Source organism: Synchiropus splendidus, chromosome 3 (genome assembly GCF_027744825.2).
Source record: "Synchiropus splendidus isolate RoL2022-P1 chromosome 3, RoL_Sspl_1.0, whole genome shotgun sequence".
Taxonomy (NCBI): Eukaryota; Metazoa; Chordata; class Actinopteri; order Syngnathiformes; family Callionymidae; genus Synchiropus; species Synchiropus splendidus.
The window spans coordinates 20,933,777-20,953,651 of NC_071336.1; positions in this window are offsets into that span (position 1 = coordinate 20,933,777).

The following is a 19,875-nucleotide window of genomic DNA, read 5'->3' on the forward strand; positions in this document are numbered from 1 at the left end:
TGGGTGCAGGGGAGTACATCCATTCTCATGAGGGGGACTCACAAAGGTCACACTGCGGACTCACATACTCGCAAAAGTTGTTGGATTTGGGCGGTGCCAGCGCTGCATAAGTGAATGTGGTAGGCAACTCTAAATGGTGGCTTAGTCTTCTATTTCCAAGACATGACGCTGAAACACTACAAAGATCACACTTGTCAACTACATGCCTTTTCACCATTCATCCTGATGCTCAAACGATAAACAGTAAAACGGTGGAGTGTTTGTCCTCTCATTCTCTGGTCAGTGACAAATGGCTCGTTTTCATTCATCCTAGAGTTTTACAAATCTTTTATCGCTGACACTGTACCACGACCTTCAGATGAATAAAGACAGAGAACAAAAAAAAATTATGATCAAAATCTTAAAATATTGTGGTACAGGTTGAAGCTGGCTTTTATGGTTTCCTTTGCATTGTTTGTGTTATATATTGTTTTACATAACAATAAGGAGTAATAATTAATTGCACAATTCCTGTGCTTGAGTAAAAAATAAATAAATAAATAAAAATAAAAAGCTGAGCTCCAAAGAAGTGGCGAGAAGTAGGTGACTGTGACTGAAGAGCTGAATGGTCCAGGGAGGTCTGGGTAGGTGGGTAAGGGTCAGGCACAGATTACATGGGCAGCCACAGGCAAAAATGAAGGGAGGAGCTGACAAGAAATTGAAGAGCAAACAGTGTTAATATTTGATAGATTTAATACCATGACGTATAAATAAATGATAATAACCTTTTTTTAAAACAATAATTACTGTTGCAGTGAACAACTATTGTGCCGATGTATTAATGAAACAAACAGAGACACACTATCTATTTTTCTGAATTACACCAGTGGGATCTCTCATGAACATGGCTATTAACAAGAACTCACAAGAGGTGCGATCACGAACATTGCCCTTCAAATTTTTTTGTAAAGGGCAAGAAAGACGGCACTGTCCGGCCCTCGTCTTCAGAACCGAGTGCGAGGGGAACTTAGGTGTTTGATGATGCGTTTAATTCACACAGGAATACATTAATATGATAGTCAGTGGAGCAGCAAAGCCCTCAAGTAAGGTTCTCTCATTAGTATGTTTCTCTATTTCTTTTTTTAATTATTCAACGAAAAAAAAAAAAAAAAAAAAACGAGCAGCCGCGTGACAGATGTATTGGCTGCTTCGAGACGGAATGATTTGAATTTGAATTGTGCATAAGAATTGAGCAATTACGTGAGTCTGTTTGGAGGCTTGGACTATGTGGTGTGTTCCGTCCGGCAAATAAGGTTTACACAACGTGTGGAAATGATATGTATGTTTTGATAGCTTGCTTGTTTTAAAACATAGGTTGTCGATTCCTGTTGGGATCATAAAAAATGGTGTATTTACAATGCCATTTTAACTACTGTCTTTTACGACAGAATTCCAGTCGCATATATTTATTATTCCAAAATGTCTCCCCTTCTGAATACTTGTCAACGTACATTTTACCAAAACCCTGGCTTGTGTGGCAGAAAATAAATACAGTGCTTCATGACAACTATATCAGCTAAGCCAGCAGAAAAATGAGATGATGAAAGATCCTTTATAGCGGGCTTAAAAGACTTGGGAATCCAGATGGTAATCCGAACCCCCTTTCTTTTCATTTGTTTCTTCTCCCTGAAAATGTCCAGGAACTACATTCTCTAAGCTCTTCAACCATAATTCCAGCTAATGTTGCAAAGATTGATGAAGAAGACAGAATCCTCACTATTCATACAGTAGATGAGTGACAAACACACAGTGAGGATGCATTTCATAAATTATTTTCTTTCTTTCTACGGGGCGAGTTGTTGTTTCTTCATTTATGTGGCTCTCATGATGTCACAACAAAACTGCAAAACCGTCATGTCAATTTTAGAATTTTAAAACTACCCAATGATTATATTTTTTTTTATTGATTTCAAATATCTGTTTTTCTGAAGTTAAATTTAAGTGCTAAGTGAAATCTGATTAGTCTTTCTTATTCCTCCAATTGAAAAACATGAAAGACATTGGGAAAATAAACCTTTCCATCATTATTTACACATTTTACCCGTACTTCTGTTGTCAAAATATTCCGACTTCAAAAGACCTTCCTGTATTCATGATCCATATTGAGAATACAACTGAAACATCTTCACCTTCACCTTCTTCTACCGCTTATCCGGGGTTGGGCCGTGGAGGCAGCATTCGGAGCAGGGAAGCCCAAACTTCCCGGTCCGCACAAACCTCCTCCAGCTCTTCCCGGGGGATCCCGAGGCGTTCCCAGGCCAGACCAGAGACATAATCTCTCCAGCGAGTCCTGGGTCTTCCCCGGGGTCTCGTCCCGGTAGGACATGCCCAGAACACCACCCCAGGGAGGCGTCCAGGGGGCATCCGGATCAGATGCCCGAGCCACCTCAACTGGTTCCTCTCAATGTGGAGGAGCAGCGGCTCCACCCTGAGCTCCTCCCGGATGACCGAACTCCTCACCCTATCTCTAACTGAAACATTTTTTGTTTTCTTTGAATATTTTAGTATCCTCGAGTTTAAATCAAGACTATTTTTTTTTCCTTCTGTCTTTCGGCGTGATGGGTTGCTGAACAGACACCGTTATATAACATGATCTCACTCAAGTCAGCCATGTTGTTTTTCTACAACTCGCTCAGATCATACTCCTGTTTCATCTCTACATTGGTGCAATCGTCCAACTGCCCACTCTAAAAGGAGATTCCATCCACCATGTTCGGTATAGATCCCTCATGCCTTGATAGATTAAAACACCCGGATGACTCTATTTCGGTCAACGCTTGTGGCAGGAACCCCGACGTCATGCATTTCCCGTTTTCCCAGAAGGTCTCTGAATGCATCCTTCATTTCCCACCCGGCTGTTTTCCCCTGTATACGGGGGCTGGGCCTGATTCTCATTATTGTCTTCTCTTAATTTTCCCTGACACAGTTAAGCACACGCTTTCCACTCGCTTTGATTTGACACCAACCTCACGCGAAAGGTTACTCAGGTATTTCACCGCTTGATTAGGCCTGCGCCGCAATTAATCACACTCAAATGCATCCCCCTGCAAAGTGATCATTTAGGAATGATGATGAATGAAACCGTCAAATATTTCCTCATATCACACTCCTCAATGGCCTGCTGTGTTAATGTGGGTCATGGCTGTGGAGAAAAAAAAAAAAAAAAGGCGCACTGCGGGGACCATCTGTAATGATGCAAACAGAATTTGTTTCCGTTTTGACTCCTCATGTTCGCAACCTTGTGCGGTTGTGTGTCTTTGTTTCCCTTTGAAAAGCCAGCTGCACTGCAGCGGCGGAAGCTCTCTGGTTAACAGCACACATCAAAATACAGGTGCGAAAGGACGGCAACGGCGCAGCCTCTGGGTACGGAGGAGGACGAGTGAAATACCACGGTGAATGTTGACTTAAGTATGTGTACCTGGGGTTGGCTTCAAGTCACTTTGTTCTACAAACTGGCAGCGTGTTCAAACAGTAGCCAATGACTATATTAATCACCAGCGCAACAGCAGGTTAATTCCCACATGTAATTATTCGACTTTTCAATTCATAAAAAAACTAGCACTTTCCAAAAAGTGGCTTAATTATGTAGTTTCAGTGACTTATAGCCCCCCCCTCCCCTCGGGTTTGTTTTCTGTGCCACAGATGGAAAAACATATTTATCTTGGGGAAGAAGAGATAAAATAAAAACTCCACCTGGGAAAGGAGTGGCAGGCCTCTACTGAGTTGAGCTGCGTCTGGTAGGAATTTACTGGATTAGCTCAGTCACAAAATGTGAGATGAACCACATTGTCAATCACCCTGGGGGCAGAAGGGGAGAGGAAGAGCTGTCAATCAAAACGCCGCTTCAATCGTCCCATTCACATCGCCTCCTGGAATCAGTCTCTCCCGCTGACTGCTCTTTGACATTTAGCACACGGGGCCACGAGGATGGAGGAGAAAACATCCTCAGATCCCCCTTTTCTTTCCCTCCTTGCCTGTCTCCCCTCAATCTTCACGCCGCAAAGTAACGTGTCTTAAAAGTAATGACGCTGTTTCTTTAGAGTGTAACAATGCAATCGCTTTGAGAAAGTGTGAGACGGAAAAAAAAAAAAAAAAGTTGGACGCTGTCAAAAGGCAGTAAATGAGAGTTTTTCTTTGTACATGTGACAGTTTTCTTAATCCGCCTGTAAAACCAAGTCAAGTCATGTTTGTCTTGGCTGAGAAATATGCAATTAAGTTCTGCATAACGTTGACTGTTAACTAACAGAAGCGAAGCAGCATGAGTGTTGTGTTAAAAGGGAATTAAAGACAGTGTTGTCGTGAAATTCAGGTGTCGCAAACATATACTAGCATTGTATTGTGTTCTTTTACAATGCAAGTATATATAAAAGTTGTTTGGATGTTGTGCTTTCTTTTTTTTTTTTGTAATTTGACGCCATCAATTGCCAACCAGCGCAGCAGTGAATGGCCCCAGGCAGCTTGTCAGATATCTTTAGAGATCTTTCTGTTTCAATCGTTATCCTCAAGAGCACAGTAAAGGTCAATCAGTAAAGACAGACAAAGGAGAAGTAAAATCCCAGTTAAATCCATCTGTTGTCATTTCTGCAAATGCTTTCATCTTGTTTGTGCTGCATCTCTGCTGAACACTTTCCATCCAACATATTTGTCATGGTTTCGGAGACTGCTGATCATTCTTCATACAGTAATGCCCTCAGTGTATGTTGCTAATGTGAATAAACAGTATGTTAGTGTCTGAAGCAGGTCATCAATAGTTTTATAGCGTAATCTCTTGAATGAAACCTCTGCAATCCCTCTGGGTTTGATGCTGGGTTTCCTGAATGGCCTTGTATTAGTACAAGAGACGGCAAAGCACAGAGAAACACTGCAACAGTGAGCCCTAATAAGGTTACAGTACTCATTGACATGGTGTCTGAAGTTGTCAATTTAGCACTGTGGTTTGCTAGTTTGCCTTTTATCTTGGAGACCTGAGTTTGAGCCCATGAATAATTTGTTCTTTGCTACACTCCATATACATGCTGATACTATAATTTAATGACAGTGGTACTTTACTGGTGGTGTGAACTGTGGGAATTTGAAGTTGTTTGGGCTTTTTTTTGCTTAAAAAGTATATATATATATATATATATATATATATATATATATATATATATATATATATATATATATATATATATATATATATATATACATATACATATATATATACATATACATATATATAAACTACAAGGTACAAACAAAAGTCTACCGAACAAGGGATGTATGATAACTGGTGTCCTAAATTTGGGACTGAGCTACTGCTACTGTATGTAAATAATTCTTTGGCATAAATGAACTAAATCTTTCTAACACATATTCCAGTTGCATAACTTGTGTGATTAAATTGTGAATATATATTGACATAATGATGTGACCTGTTACAGCCGTAAACCTATTTTCAGAATGAACATTTTGTTTGTTCAGAGTTGCACTCTCTGAGGCCTTGATGAAGCTATTGCAGAAAATTGTAAAAGCTGTGCGCTGAAAATGGGATTTTTCACAATAAAGGTTTGTTTTTTTTATCCTGACATTCAGAATAAGTAGCGAGAGGGATGTTTATTTTGAAAGTTTGTTCGTCCGGATTGGAGAGGAAAATACCAATCGCTGCTTGAAGAACATCAGGGTGAATTGGTGACTTTAAGGAAGGTGTGTTCAAAGCCTGGCCCAAAAGCCATATGTGGCCCTTGTGTACCTTTCACGTGGCCAACATTCTGTGTCATAGAACAGCCCAAAATTCAGCAACCAAGTGTCAATGTCAATCTGAAATATCTGAAAATGTAAAACCTTTACAAAAATCAACTGTGTGCTACACCACTTGGAAATATGTAAACCCGAAGCATTCTCACTGGATCTGATCCTGTGTTGATCACTGGTGTGTCACGCGGTCCGTCACTCACTCCTAGTCTGGCTCAGTACGAACCTCGACTGGATGAAATAACAGACTCGCTGTGGGTATGTTAAATTTAGCCATGCGCATTAACCTGACCAATAATTTAGCTTTTATCCAACAATCTGTTCATTTCCTCTTTTTAAAGATTCACAATTGGAAAAAGTCAAACATATGAAAATTAGATTCAATTTGATTTCAATGTTTCAATCAATTTGAGGTGCAGTTGGAATTGGAAAGCAGAAACTTCATCTTTACAACGTGTTAAAGCAAAATCCAACGAATGCACAGATTTCACCGCATGGATTCAATAAAGCAAAAAGTTGTAATCTCCCAAAGAGATAATAACACCTCAGTCTGCAAGACGCTGGAGGACGAAATATCCGACTGCACCGCTGTTCTTTTTTATGTGTCTCCCTGTCTTCTTTGTATTCTGGGCCGGCTGCGCGGCGCAGAGTGAGCTATACAGAGTCATTGCTCTTTTGGCTGCAGCCGTGACACCTAGTGCCCTCAAGTGTGGACTCCTTAGCCGCGATCTGATCAGCATCTTTATAGTTTATCAGCCTTGGGGTTCAATTTTGGCTTGGATGCTTTTACAAATGAACGCAATCACTGGTGAGCCTTCGCATCCTGATTGCATTGAGGGAAGCAGGCGGAGGAAAGTTTAGTGGATTACCGTGCCACTTGAGGATGGAGCACAAACACACAGCGGCAGACAGAGCAGGGGGCTCCCAATCCCCCCGCCCCGCTTGGGCTATTGGCACTTGCCGCTTGTACTCCGTCTTATTTCACTAAAATAATATAATTGTCTCCCATCTTATTGCTTGTAAAGCCATCTTCTGTCCGCAGGCGATGTGTGTGATCAATGTACAATCTAACAGAATCAATTCTTCCAGGAATACCTTGTGTTTGTGAAATGATCCCAGGCAGGCAGCTGCGGCAAAGAGACAAGGCTTCTGGTGGGATCCGGTGGTACCAGGATTAGTTTAGTGCCTTGGACCCTCCAGTTCACACTAAAGAATATGGCACTTAGCCAATTTCTCATGTTGCTTTGTGTGTGTGTGCGAGTGTGTCAGCAAGTATTACATATTACTCATGTCGCTGAGAGATAAATCTGCAACATCGAGGGCAAAACCTTTCTTCTGGTGCAGGAAATGGAAGTCCCTAAAGCGTGAATCATTACATTTTTAAAAACGAAACCTGGTCATTGTGAAGCTCCGGCCGTGATAAATATACATTTGAACCAGATACATTAAATAACAGAAAAATAGATACAAATATTATTGTATCGCCACAGTTAAATTATTATTATTATTATTATTATTATTATTATTATTATTATTATTATTATTATTATTATTATTATTATTATTATTATTATATTTGAAGAGTTTTCATCTCAATACTGCAACTGAAAATCTACAGAGCCTTTTCCATTTTAACACTGCTATACTAATAATATTTCATTATAATTTTGATTATATATTTAAAACAAATTATTACATTCATACTGTCTGCTGCTGCTACTACTGTCTGATTGCTAGTAAATAAAAAATATAAATATACGATCCAACATTGTTTGGCGACAATAACTGATTATGTGTGAACTTTTATTGATGTTTTCACCTACTTCTGGACCGGTCAGACCTTAAGTCTCATTATTATTTATTTATTCTCTCAAGCTTGTCCTGGATCTGCCCCAAAGCCTCCACCTTCTTGAACGTGCCAAGAGGCCTAGTTCCTCTCAATGTGGAGGAGCAGCCAATCTAGTCCATAAATCTAATGATGATATAGATGATAAACTTTCTGATAAAACCTACACCGAGCAATTCATTTCCACCCCTTAAGTGACTTTCACCCAATACTATTGTCCTATATTTAAATCTTGGCAGGCTGCCTGACCAAGAAAAACAATGTTGAATGATCGACACATTTTTTACACCACAAATATTCCTTTATTGATTCGTCTGGATGTTGTGTGTCATTAAGATCTTTTTGTCTTTCTTTTTTTTCCGTCATTTCAGGCAGGCAGGCAGGGAAAACCTTTTTTAAAGAACCGATTCAAATTTAAGGTTAAGAAGTAATAAGACGTGTTTTGTGCTGCTACAAAAAAGCTCAAACTTATACAGCACTTACACTAAATTCTTAAAACAGAGCAATATATTATTTGCTAAGAAGAAAAAAAAATCTGGTTCTGTCTTAACAGCCTTTCATAATAAGTTACTTGCTGTGGATCAAATTAAAAGAGCTATGCACATTCATGCGTTGTCCTTCAGTCGTTCGGTCCAGTGACTAATGAAGGCGGCGTTGGCACGACGGGTCCTGCGACGACTTCAGAGATTGACTTTTGCTATATTACATTCGTGGCTGGAGTTTGGTCTGAACCTCGGCTTCGACATGAGAGCAGCTCAGCCAGCGCAAGAAGACCATTCCTAAATCCTTTCATTTCCGTAGTAAACCACATGTCATGCTCCATATTAGCTGGATAAAGGACACATGTGTCTTCACGTCTGCGCACCTTCCAGCTCGGCGTCTTTTTTTCTTGGCTTTCCTTCCACCACTCTCCTGCTGCAGTTCCACCTTTCCTCTCCCTCCTCTGCCTTCCTCCACCAGACTCGGTCCATTCTTTGGGTAGCACAGGAAGTGAAACTGTAACACAGAGTTCACTGGTAATTGGCCACGGTCACGCTAACCAAACAGGAAGAAATCTGCAACTGATTAGAATTCTTCCTCTTGCAATAATAGTGCCCCCCTCCTCCCCCGTCCCCACGAAATTAATTACATTGGAGGGTCTCTTCCTACTATTGGTTTTCCTGTTGTGAAGCCGCATATAAAGGGACAAATCCCAAGACAACACCAGACGACTGCTTTTTCAATTACAGAAAGTCTGAGTCTTAAAAATCTGACAAGGAAAATGAACACATGCAGCGGGGGATATGGTTGTTTAGTCTTGTCAGACCTGTCCACGACTAAAACTTGTTTCCACACGACGCGTCACTGGACATCAGTTCTGAGATGGATCATGTATATTCATTCATCACTGTTGAGCAACTTCCTTGCTGTACCACTGTACTTTATATTAGATGTAGTTTTAAATGTTTTAATTGTTTAGATTTTCTATGTTTTCACATTTCATTATATTTTATAATTACAATTATAATTCTTACACTTTTAAGAAAACACCTCTGATCTTTCAGTCACTTTGAAGATAAAGTTGTAATTTACAAAATAAAAATCACATTATATAATGTTAATGTGTTTTTGAACCAGTTACTATTTTTTAAATTTTATTTACAGTATATATATATATATATATATATATATATATACATTCCGAACCACAGAAATCTTCATCAATAATCCACAACAAAATGGTTTTCACATGGGTTTATTGAAGTCAAGAGATCATACAACCACATATCAATCGAATTCATCAATAATATGCTAATAAGATAAGAAAGAGGGCCAACTCACACCTGAAATACACTTGCCTCTTGAGCGGTTGGACAGCTCTTTTGTTCCCAAATATAAAAGTAAATTAATAAACAAAAGCAAGTGTCCACATCTATGTCTGATCTTTACTTCCATAGAACAAATTTCTTTTTTTTTTTCTTAGAAGTGTTATTGAGTTAGAAATTTGATGCAAAAAAACAAAAATGTCATTAGTAAATATATTATTTAAAATCACACATGGAAGACTACCAGCCCGACTTACATGCACGATGATACACAGCTGCTAAATAAAAATGAAAATAAAATTAACTAAATGCATTTCTGTGTCATCTTCAGAGAGCAGCGCATAAAGCCAATGTTGCCGCAAAAATAAACGATTGCCTAACAATGTTTTTGATGTCCTATATTTAAATTTGTACGCTGACTTACATTACTCCTACTTCCCTGGTTTTGGAACTAATCCGATTGATATGGAAATGGGCTGCTCTGTTACATGACACAGTCGAGGAGAAGGATCGACTATTCCCAGGTTCGCTCCTACTCAAAACGTGGAGAAAACAGATTTTCAGAATCCTTCGGAATTATGGCATTGGATGGAGGGGATTAGAGAAAACACTTAGAGCTCTGAAATGAGCCGCTCTTTTCATCCATCATGAAAGAAGAGTCTCATGCTGGACGTGAAGAGGTCAATCGGCCGCATAGTAAGTCAATAGTGAAACTATGTCTGATGTTTTCAGAACCACGGCATTTATATGGCTAATATTTGTTCTAGTCTAAACCGACTTGCTAAATATTAAGGATTACCATGAAAATTCACTTAGCACTTCTCATTTGCATAGTTACTAACTTAACAGTAAATCTCAACAGTATATCTAGAGAGTGTTTAAAGAACGTCATGTATTTCAATCGATTCAAACACATCACTCGCATCAACAGCGGTCCCACCTCTATCGTCTATCTGTCTCCCCAGCAAAGAAGCTTATCTCTCCAAAACTGCACTTCTGATCTTAAACAGCATTCAAAATCATCACTCACCGTCTCGCTTCTGTAGCTACACAGCCGACTCCACGCGTGTCGTCTGTCGTTGGCTCTGGAAATGGCCTGCAAATTGAAACCATCGAGGATGCCATCCTGGAACACAGAGGAAATCAAAGTTAAGTGAGATCATGCATGCCAGCAGAGTGCCTCACCAAAGGGCAGAGAGGAAGCTGGAGATAACAGAGTGGAGAAAGCTGAGAAATGTTGTGGCGCTGCTCTCAGTTTGGAGTCATCAAAAGGGGGAGTTGCTTGTCGATACATATCTTCTTTAGATGGGAAAATATTTATGAGGAGTCAGATATTTTTTTATTCACAAGACATATCCAAGTACGCCTTAATAACCAGGGAGGGAGCGTGAATCATCGACAGTTACTGTTGCAACCCTTGAGGTTGGAAGTCAATGTGACCATGATCATGTGTGAAAATGTCTTCCACAACAAACAAAGTAAAATAAAAAGGTGTCTAACATTACTTGACATTGTGATTTTTGTTCTTCACCTTTCACCCCAGGTCCTTGCCCTAGACAGAGCTCAAATAATTTATGATGCTGCCATCGTCATCATTACTGGTCATTCACGATCAATTCTGTTTAATGACATGGCTTCCATCATGAAGGGAGCGCCTCTGGCTCATCAGATACTCGAACACACCAGAATCGTGTCTCCAAAGTGACGGAGCAGCGTTTGAATTTGACTGCCAAGATTAGAGACTTGGACTATTAGCCACAACGGTATTGTGAAGTGGGCAATATAGAGACTGAAACACCTTTGATAAGACCAAATATAAATATATTGTTGACTGCATAGTCAATGCTAGGTGCAACTCTGATGGTTTATTGTTTATTGATATTTTTTACATGTTGTTTTCCCATTCGGTCAAGCTATGAATAATCTTAAGTAGGAATGGCAAAGCGCAGCCTGGGGGCCACATGTGGCCCTTTGCCTTCCTCATGCGGTCCTCAAGAGTGTAGAGCGAAACTACGGAATGACAATGTAGTTTATTCATTATCAATTACTATTTCTATTCCCATAGCTATCTGGAATCGCTTAAAAGGATTGAGGGCAAATGCATCATAATAAAGTGCATTTACATAATTTATTTTGGCCACTGAGATATTTGCCATATCTTCCAATAATTATGATCTATTTTGAAACTCTCAAAATCAAATGTTTGTTCGTATGACATCATCACACCTTTTTACATACATGATCACACCTTGTTTTATAGTATTTCAACCAACCTGAAAATGTACTCTCGCCTTTTCTTCTGTCCGTCTGTCTTTTGACTTGACGGCCCCTCAGAGAACAGTCGCACTACACATTGTGGCCCATTAGACAATGTAACTGCCCACCAGCCTAAAAATTAAGCAGCAGTTTAGAACTGTGAGTGCGTCACACGCAGAATGCTGTAATGACTGAATTGATTGACAGACTTCATGTGACACATTATGGGGAAACGGTTAATTTTTTCGTGAAAAAAATAGTCTTTTCTGGGCTGGACCTGTTAGAGTGGTTCTGTTTTGCTTTTCTTCTAAGAGTAGAGGTTAAAGTTCTGAGGAAACATGGAGCCTGCCTTCTCATACTGAGGTCAGACAGAACATCTGAAACATTTTGCCAGACGTCTCAATTACTCCATGTTTGCATACGCTTCAGATGAAGACACAAGTTGGAGAAAAACTATACTTATCAGGCTCTCATGACTACATGCTATCTGAGTGATGTCATGTGAACAGTGTACCTGCCTCAGCCCTCACGTTTTTATAATCAATTGCCATTAAACTCTTCAAAAAGAATATCAACCCAGAAGCAACGTCTCCACCAAGCAAACACTTCAAAGCACTTTCTTCAGTCTTCACCTCATCTGGAAGCTTGTCAATTTCCAATTTGCCCTTTCTTTGACTAGACTAGTGCAACACAAAACCCCTCTGGTCAGGGGTCATAGGATGATGTACACTAGTGCGTTTTTAAGTAGTTTCGAGAGCAAAGTAAAGAATATAAGAGATGTGAAAAAAAAAAACCTGAGTCAGGTTCCGGGAGAGTTCAGACTGGTTCAGACTTTCTATGAGGTGTTTGCATGTGTTTACTCTGCTTGGGCAGCCTCTCATTCTCACCCTTTGTAGCTGGGATAGGCTGTGGCCAGGTAGATAAGCTCTCAATCCAATTTTAGAGTACAAATATCATTACTAGATGCATTAACAATGTTCAGCTTTTTCCTCTATTGAAGCAGGACGGCGAAATGAGACTGTTTATACTGTTATTTTCACCTTGGTCATCGAATCCTAAACCACCTATCAGGTGGTCAGTTTGAAATGTAAAAAATACAAAAATGTAAGATCTTCAGTGGAAGTCAACAAATATGCGCTCAAAAAAATGTTTATGTCCAGAAAAAAGGGGTTTACGGTTTAAAAAATAATTACTTATTTTGTTAAATTTGTGACATGTATGATAAGCAAATGATTTCAATATATTTATTGTAGATACATGGGGATTAGAAATATACTCAAAAAGGTTGTTACACTTTTATTAATATAGAAAATAAAAGAGGAAATTATTTGGAGCATTTACTGGGAAATTGCTTTGTGCGGTATTCACTTTTACATCATTACATCAAATACTCAGGCCTGGTCCTTCAAATATATAAAAGCATAGTGATAAATACTTCATTTTCCCCTAAAAGCAATAATTGCAACAATGCTCATGTTCAACAGACTGAGAAGAGAAGGCGAGGTTCCTCACTTATTATGGAAACGGTGCTTTGATGGATGAGTTGGAGCAACTCAAACTTAATCTCAACTGCATTGCAAGCTGTTTTGAATATGCTCCCTCATATGACCATCTTTAATGTACTATCGAGTGCGGATTGCTTCAGAATTCCAAGTGGCAACAGCGAGCGAGGGTGAGCGCGGCTTTAGAATAATGTCTGACAGAAATGCAAAATTTATGAATACCCCCTTACATCTCAGCTTGATTTATGTGAAATAATAATACACTATTTAATGCTTAAACATAGCTAGGAGCGATCCGTGACTATCAAGATGTACAATGGAGTAATGGGGCTGGAAGACAAATCACCTTGTGGACTTGTGATGCTTATTTAAAGGTGCTCAGGCAGATATATTAAACTATATGTAATTGTACACTAACTCTGTGCTGTAGGCAGAGGCGGCGAGCGCAGGGGGTGGCCGGTCATGATGCAGATGGAGTGGTGTAATCAATTGGACTCAAGCATCGGCATCCGCAGCAAGAGACGGAGAGAAAGCAAGAGCAGAAGCAGAGACAATCCACAGTGATGCCGCCTTCAAAACCCTCGTGAGCAGTGCTATGTTGAACCAAACTGGAGGATGAAATTGTTAAAAGCATATAGCTAGAGTCTGTATCTGAAATAAACTGTGATTATGAATTAATGAAAATTAATAAACTGTGCATCATTAAAGTTAAAAATCTTCTTCAAAAGAAAATACCATAAAAAGTTTAAAAAGCTTATTTCAGGAGACATTATATACACACACTACATCAGGGGTCACCAAAGTGACCATTTAAATTTTATCCATTTAAAATGAACCACAGTGCATCATTGTCAATTTATTCTTCTTGATTTGCTTTTACATTTTCTTCTACATTTTTTTTCCCTCCAAACTACCTCCGCCATGCCCCCCATGTCATCCGTGTGCACCCTGCCCACTACTGTTGTATAGAGCAGTGTCTGAGCATTCTGTATAGACATATTGTCAAAGGCAAACTTTTTTTTTTTTTTTCGTTTCAAAAGTGTGTATCAAACTGGTCAGGTCAGTACGAGTTCAAAAAGGTTTGGTGACCCCTGGACAATGCTTAAGTAGAGATGCTTTCTTAAATCCTCCCTCACATATTCAGACATTATGAAAGCTAAGTTGGCTTTATGACTCTTTAATGCTCCCCCTGAGCATCTGTTACGTGACCTCAGAACAAGGGCATGTTCTGAAACTGTCAGTACGTTTTCCATCTATCAATTTTTATTTAGGGTATTATTATTTTAATATATGTAGTTATTTATATTTCTGCAAGGCGTTTGAAGTGTTGCGTCAACGTTTGAAGTGTTGGCCCATTGTGAGTTCAAGTTTTACACCACTGGTCTAATTCATGAGATGCCAGTGATGATGTCTGACCGATGTCTTCAACCAACATCATTGGCCACACATCCATACTGGTTTGGTGAAAAGGATTAAGGACGTAATGAGCGTGGGTGGCACTCCGACGCGCCATAAGTCGAGGAGTGTGAGGCCACATTCATAAATATTAACCAAAACTGCTGGCATCAGCTTCTGTGACTGAAAGCCCATAACTAGCTTTCTGATAATTCATATTTCAAACCGATGGTCTCCAACATATTTGCCTGTCACACATCGATTTGACTCGGCCTTAAAAAGGTGTGTAAGTTTAAACAGAGCCAGCGGTCACAGAAAAGGTGATTTATTATTTGTTTACTGCCTCATTTAATTAAACGGTAAACCAGGCCAAGTTATCCCCGTCTGATAAATTGGCCCTGTTTTACCACCAAAAGCAGGTAAGATAAATAAACAGGGTAATTAGATTGGTAAATGAAGCCTCTGTGTGGGCTGCGGGAGGCTCACCCAGGATGTACACAAGAAGCCAATGACAGGCGTTCCCGTAACTTCCTTTTATCATCTCCAAATCCACGTCATGCCAAGAAAAAAATATACACACACACAGCGTTGTATTGAAGCGCTCGTACTCCTGCTCGCATATTTAGTGACACACAACCGCAGCCCACCCGCCTCCCTCCCCTTACCCCGGTCCGCTCATGTACAATTATAGCTACGCTGATCCACAGGTGTTGAATTCTTCTGGCAAGCCATAAAACATGATATGCATGATTTGTGCAGTCAGCCTGCTCTGTAATTTCATTCTCCTTTTCTTTCATTTTCCTTCCTGGGCCACATGATCCATTTTCCTGCTTTATGAGAGAGCAGACACCCAGAGAGACTCTCAGGCTGATTACATGCCTCCTGCCTTTAAGGAGGGGGGGGGGCTAACATGCCAGTCGAAGAACTGTGTCACAGTTGGTTTAAAGCACCGTCCTGATTTAAAAGGTGTACTTTTTATTTATTTATTTTTTAATCTGCAAATGTACTATATTTTAGGTGGCACATGTGAATGCATGTTCGGAACTCTATTACTGTATGTTTGAACTGTATTTTAACAATGCAACATATTTGGCAGATTGGGGTCAAACATGGCTCTGGTGGAAGATGAGATAGAGTTTGCAGAGAGGGCCTGAATGAAAAGCTCAGGAAAGGGTTTGCAAGTAGATGATGTCAAACCACAGCAACGATGTCCTTTTGTAAGTGACATTTCAAAATCGGCATAATTAAAAGAGACGTCTTGAAACACAATAGTCTCTAAAATCCATTAAGCTTTAAGGTTATTCAGAAAAAAAATGGAATTATTGCTCACAGCAAAGCCTCTAATGAAATAGCGTAACGTGATGCTTCGAAATCCCTGTCCACTTCTTGTTCAAGCCAAGCGAATGGCAAGTGTCAGTTGCAGACATCTTTACCTCCATTTCAAATGTATTAGTGAGGAAATTGCTGAAATTTGTGAGAGCGCATTAGCAGGGGGAACATTGCTGTTAAATAGTTGACATAATTGTCATCTGAGGTGGTGGAAAAACACTTGCAAAGAGAGATGCTTCCCCCTCCTGGCAGCTCCCAAGAAAGCCAAAGTCTCCCCTGACGCTCACCTCCTCACACCCCAGTGGCACTTACAGAGGTAAACTGCATCATTAGGGTCTATGGATTGTGGAATCTCCCTCAACTCTAACAGTGAAGCGCTTTGTTTTGGGTGGTAGCTCTTTTTACACTACTGAGTGTTGTCAGACATTATGAAGTAATAACAAGCTGTAAAGCTACATGGACGAAAACCACTCAGAAGATAGTTTATTTTAACACATAATGGAGGTGGATATTTCAGCACGGTCATATGTTACTTCAGCTCCTGTTGAAAGACGTTCATTTACAGGAAATAAAATCACAGAAATCCAAACTGTTTTGACTTCCAGCATCCATTGATAGACTGGGCAGGATAAGAAAGGGATAGGGTTGCCATCCAAAACCAATAAGAATTGCCTTACTCATGGGAAGTTACGATACTCAGACGTTTTCTGGAAGACGCCATGTGACAAGCAGAAATATGTGAATCTATCCCATCTATCCAGTTAACTTCCAAGTCAATCATCCAGCTTTAGGCTTGAACCGTGCAAACAGCATGCATATTTCCCTGGTCAGTAGTAAAAGGAGGGCGGAAAGGGAATTAAGAGGGAGGGAGACGGGGTTGCAGGGGCTGGTGGGAGAAAAAAAAAAGCCAGAACAGCAAGCCTAACAGATCAAAGAAAATAACATGGGAGAGGATATGAGCGCTTTGAGAAGCAATATAGACGAGATAGCATCTGTTTTCCGTAGCATGCAGGAGGCTTGAGACAAAACCCAGGGAAGAGACGAGGGAGATGGAGGGCAGTTTAGCTGAGGATAAGACCAAACACAAATGGGTTATTAGGAAACCCTCAGCGTAATATCTGGCTGACATTAAAGTGTCTCTTTTGCAATGATTCACCGCTGAAAGAGGGGCTTTACTGCTACTGATGGGTTGCAAGTGTTCGGCGGAGTTAAAACGTGTGTGATTTTCTGTTTTCATTATAGATCAGACACTAGCACAGCTCATCACCCTTCACCATCAGAGGTTGTTTGTTTTAGCATGAGAGGCATGAGGCAGACCAAAATTAAACTATAATCCGCCACGACAGGTATGTGTTAAGTGTGTCCAAGGATTTGGGCTGAAACAATCAGCTGGAATAAGCACTGGATTCTACTGTAATATTAGAGGCCTGCCTCTGAAAAGATGATTTCTGGAATGAGAATTTAGCTTGGTAAATCCATAAGAATGTTGATGGCAGAGCGGTTTACAGGAGATCTAATCTGAGACTAGTTGGAGTTTTTAGATTAGATTAGATGTTTTATTTGTCCCACAGTGGGCAAATTCAATTGGTCACAGCAGCAACAGTCAATGACAGCAAAGACACCCAAGATTTTAAAGATACACAACTCACATCAAAGACGTTCCCAAAGCGTCCCAACACATAAAAACACGAAGCTACGAAAACAGTGAAGTCAGAAACTATCACACAATTATTTGCAATTGCAATCTTGTGGGCCACGTTAAACTATTTTGCAGGCCAGATTTGGCCCCTGGGCCATCTGTTTGACATTTTTTTAATCGTATTTAAATCCATCCGTTGCTTTTCATTTTTTAAGTTGAGATTCAAATAAAAATGTAACTATTAATACAATAGTAAAAATACATGAGTATATATAATAAGTGAGCATAAATGTTGACAACTTTATACTCATTCATTAGCCTGAGTATCAGTGAAATACACTGAACTGAAGTAGACTACGTGGCTCACTTTAAAATAATCATAAGTTTGAAACGGTGATAAAAGCTCATGCCGTCTGCAACCCCGGTATTCTAATTTCCAGTCCACAAAGAATATCAAAACCATTCATGAGTCGCGCTACCATATGAGCCTCCTGAAGATTGAATAATGTCCTTCCTGATCTGCTCTGCAAGAGGCCATATTGGAACCAGATTTCACTGGTTCAAAAGTCATTTCATTCCGCTTCATTTCTCCCCTCTCTCTCTCTCTCTCTCTGTCCATCCCTCCCCACTTCATTCCTTCCCGTCTAGCTAGAACCCGTCCCTTTATTTATTGCACGTCCAGTGGTGTGATACAAAGCCATTACCCGTGCATATGTACCTTTTTGATTAATCAATAAATAATTATTTTATTATTTAATAGGACGGTATGGGAGAAGGAAATGGGCTTTATTACATAAATCCATCACACATGATGAATGGCTGCACTTGTAAAGTCGGACAGGGGAGCGAGGAAAGTGGTCAGGCAGGCCTGAGCTTGACTGCTGTGCATTGCTGAACACTTTCCCCATTCTGGGTTGTAAATATGGTACTTTTGACGCTTTGGGACCGTCGGATCGAGTGTAGTGGGAATGAAAGAGGCCGGGAATTGTAAGTTCAGAGCGATTAATTAACCTCTGTGATTTGCGATTCAGCCCAGCATTATTTTCTGGATGGTGTGACCTCTCAGAGCGGAGGGGTTAGAGACCTGGCTGCAGACGTCTCATTCCAAATGAGTTATTAACAGAATTTTTTGAATAGATGGAAAAATTGTAGCCAGGCCATTTAGTGTCATAAAGGGCGAGGCAGCAGGGGCCTCCCAGGGACAGCAGGCAATACCATTACAATCAAATCTGAGATGGAAGAGGGATTGAGCTGTCCATTCAGAATTTTTATATTGTTCCAGGGCCAGGGAGGAAATAATGCCATCCTGGAGTGTATTAACCTCTGGCGGGGGAAAGAGGACATGGAGAGAGGAAACCGTTGGAGGGTAGAGGAGGAGACATGGTGGCTAAAAGTAGGTGCAGGTGATGAAAGGAAAAAATAAGAGAAACATACATAGACAAGAATCAGTACAAGATGAAAAGGTTTGTAACTAGATATCAGGAGAAGTAGTAAACGTGAGCCAAAACAACAAAACAACTGTGACCTCTGACCTATTACCTTTCGCACTTCAGAGCCACCATTAATAGCTTCTAATTAAAAAAAAAAAAAATATATATATATATATATATATATATATATATATATATATATATATATATATATATATATATATATATATATAAAGTGCTCCCTTACTGAAAGAAATATCTGGTCTTGGTTATTTATAATGTGTATGAATGTAATTTCTTTTAATTGGCCTATTATTATTATTATTATTATATGTTATGTTTGAGACGCAGAGTGGAACCCAATTGCAGCTATTCAATCACAGGAGGGAGACAGCAGGTCAAATACAATGATGTAATATTACAATATGAAAATCAAACCGGGAGAAATAAACTGAAAACCAAATCCAAAACGTCACCGAACCGGGAAGAGTCCACAACGGAATAAGTCCGACAAAAAGTGTCACAGAACCTGGAGAAACAAATACCAGCAAAACGAATGCACGAGCTAGGAGAAGCAATAACAAGGAGGAAACCAGGAAGCCACGTGGATCAGATAGACAAAGACAAGGCAAAACTCAGAGCACCAGTGTACAGAAAAGGTGAAAAAAGATAAACCACAAATCGGATAAAGGCATGACATGTAGAGAGCGAGCGAGGAGAGCCAATTACATGTGATACAAATGAAGTCAACCAATTTGGCCAATATCTACTGATACTTATGCTCATTCAGTTTGGTGAACTAGGCAAGCATTTATTATTAAAAGAGGGCTCTTGGTGACATTTTGTCATCTGTGATCAGATGAAGCATCATCTCTGTCTGTTATCACTCTTCATAGGTCCA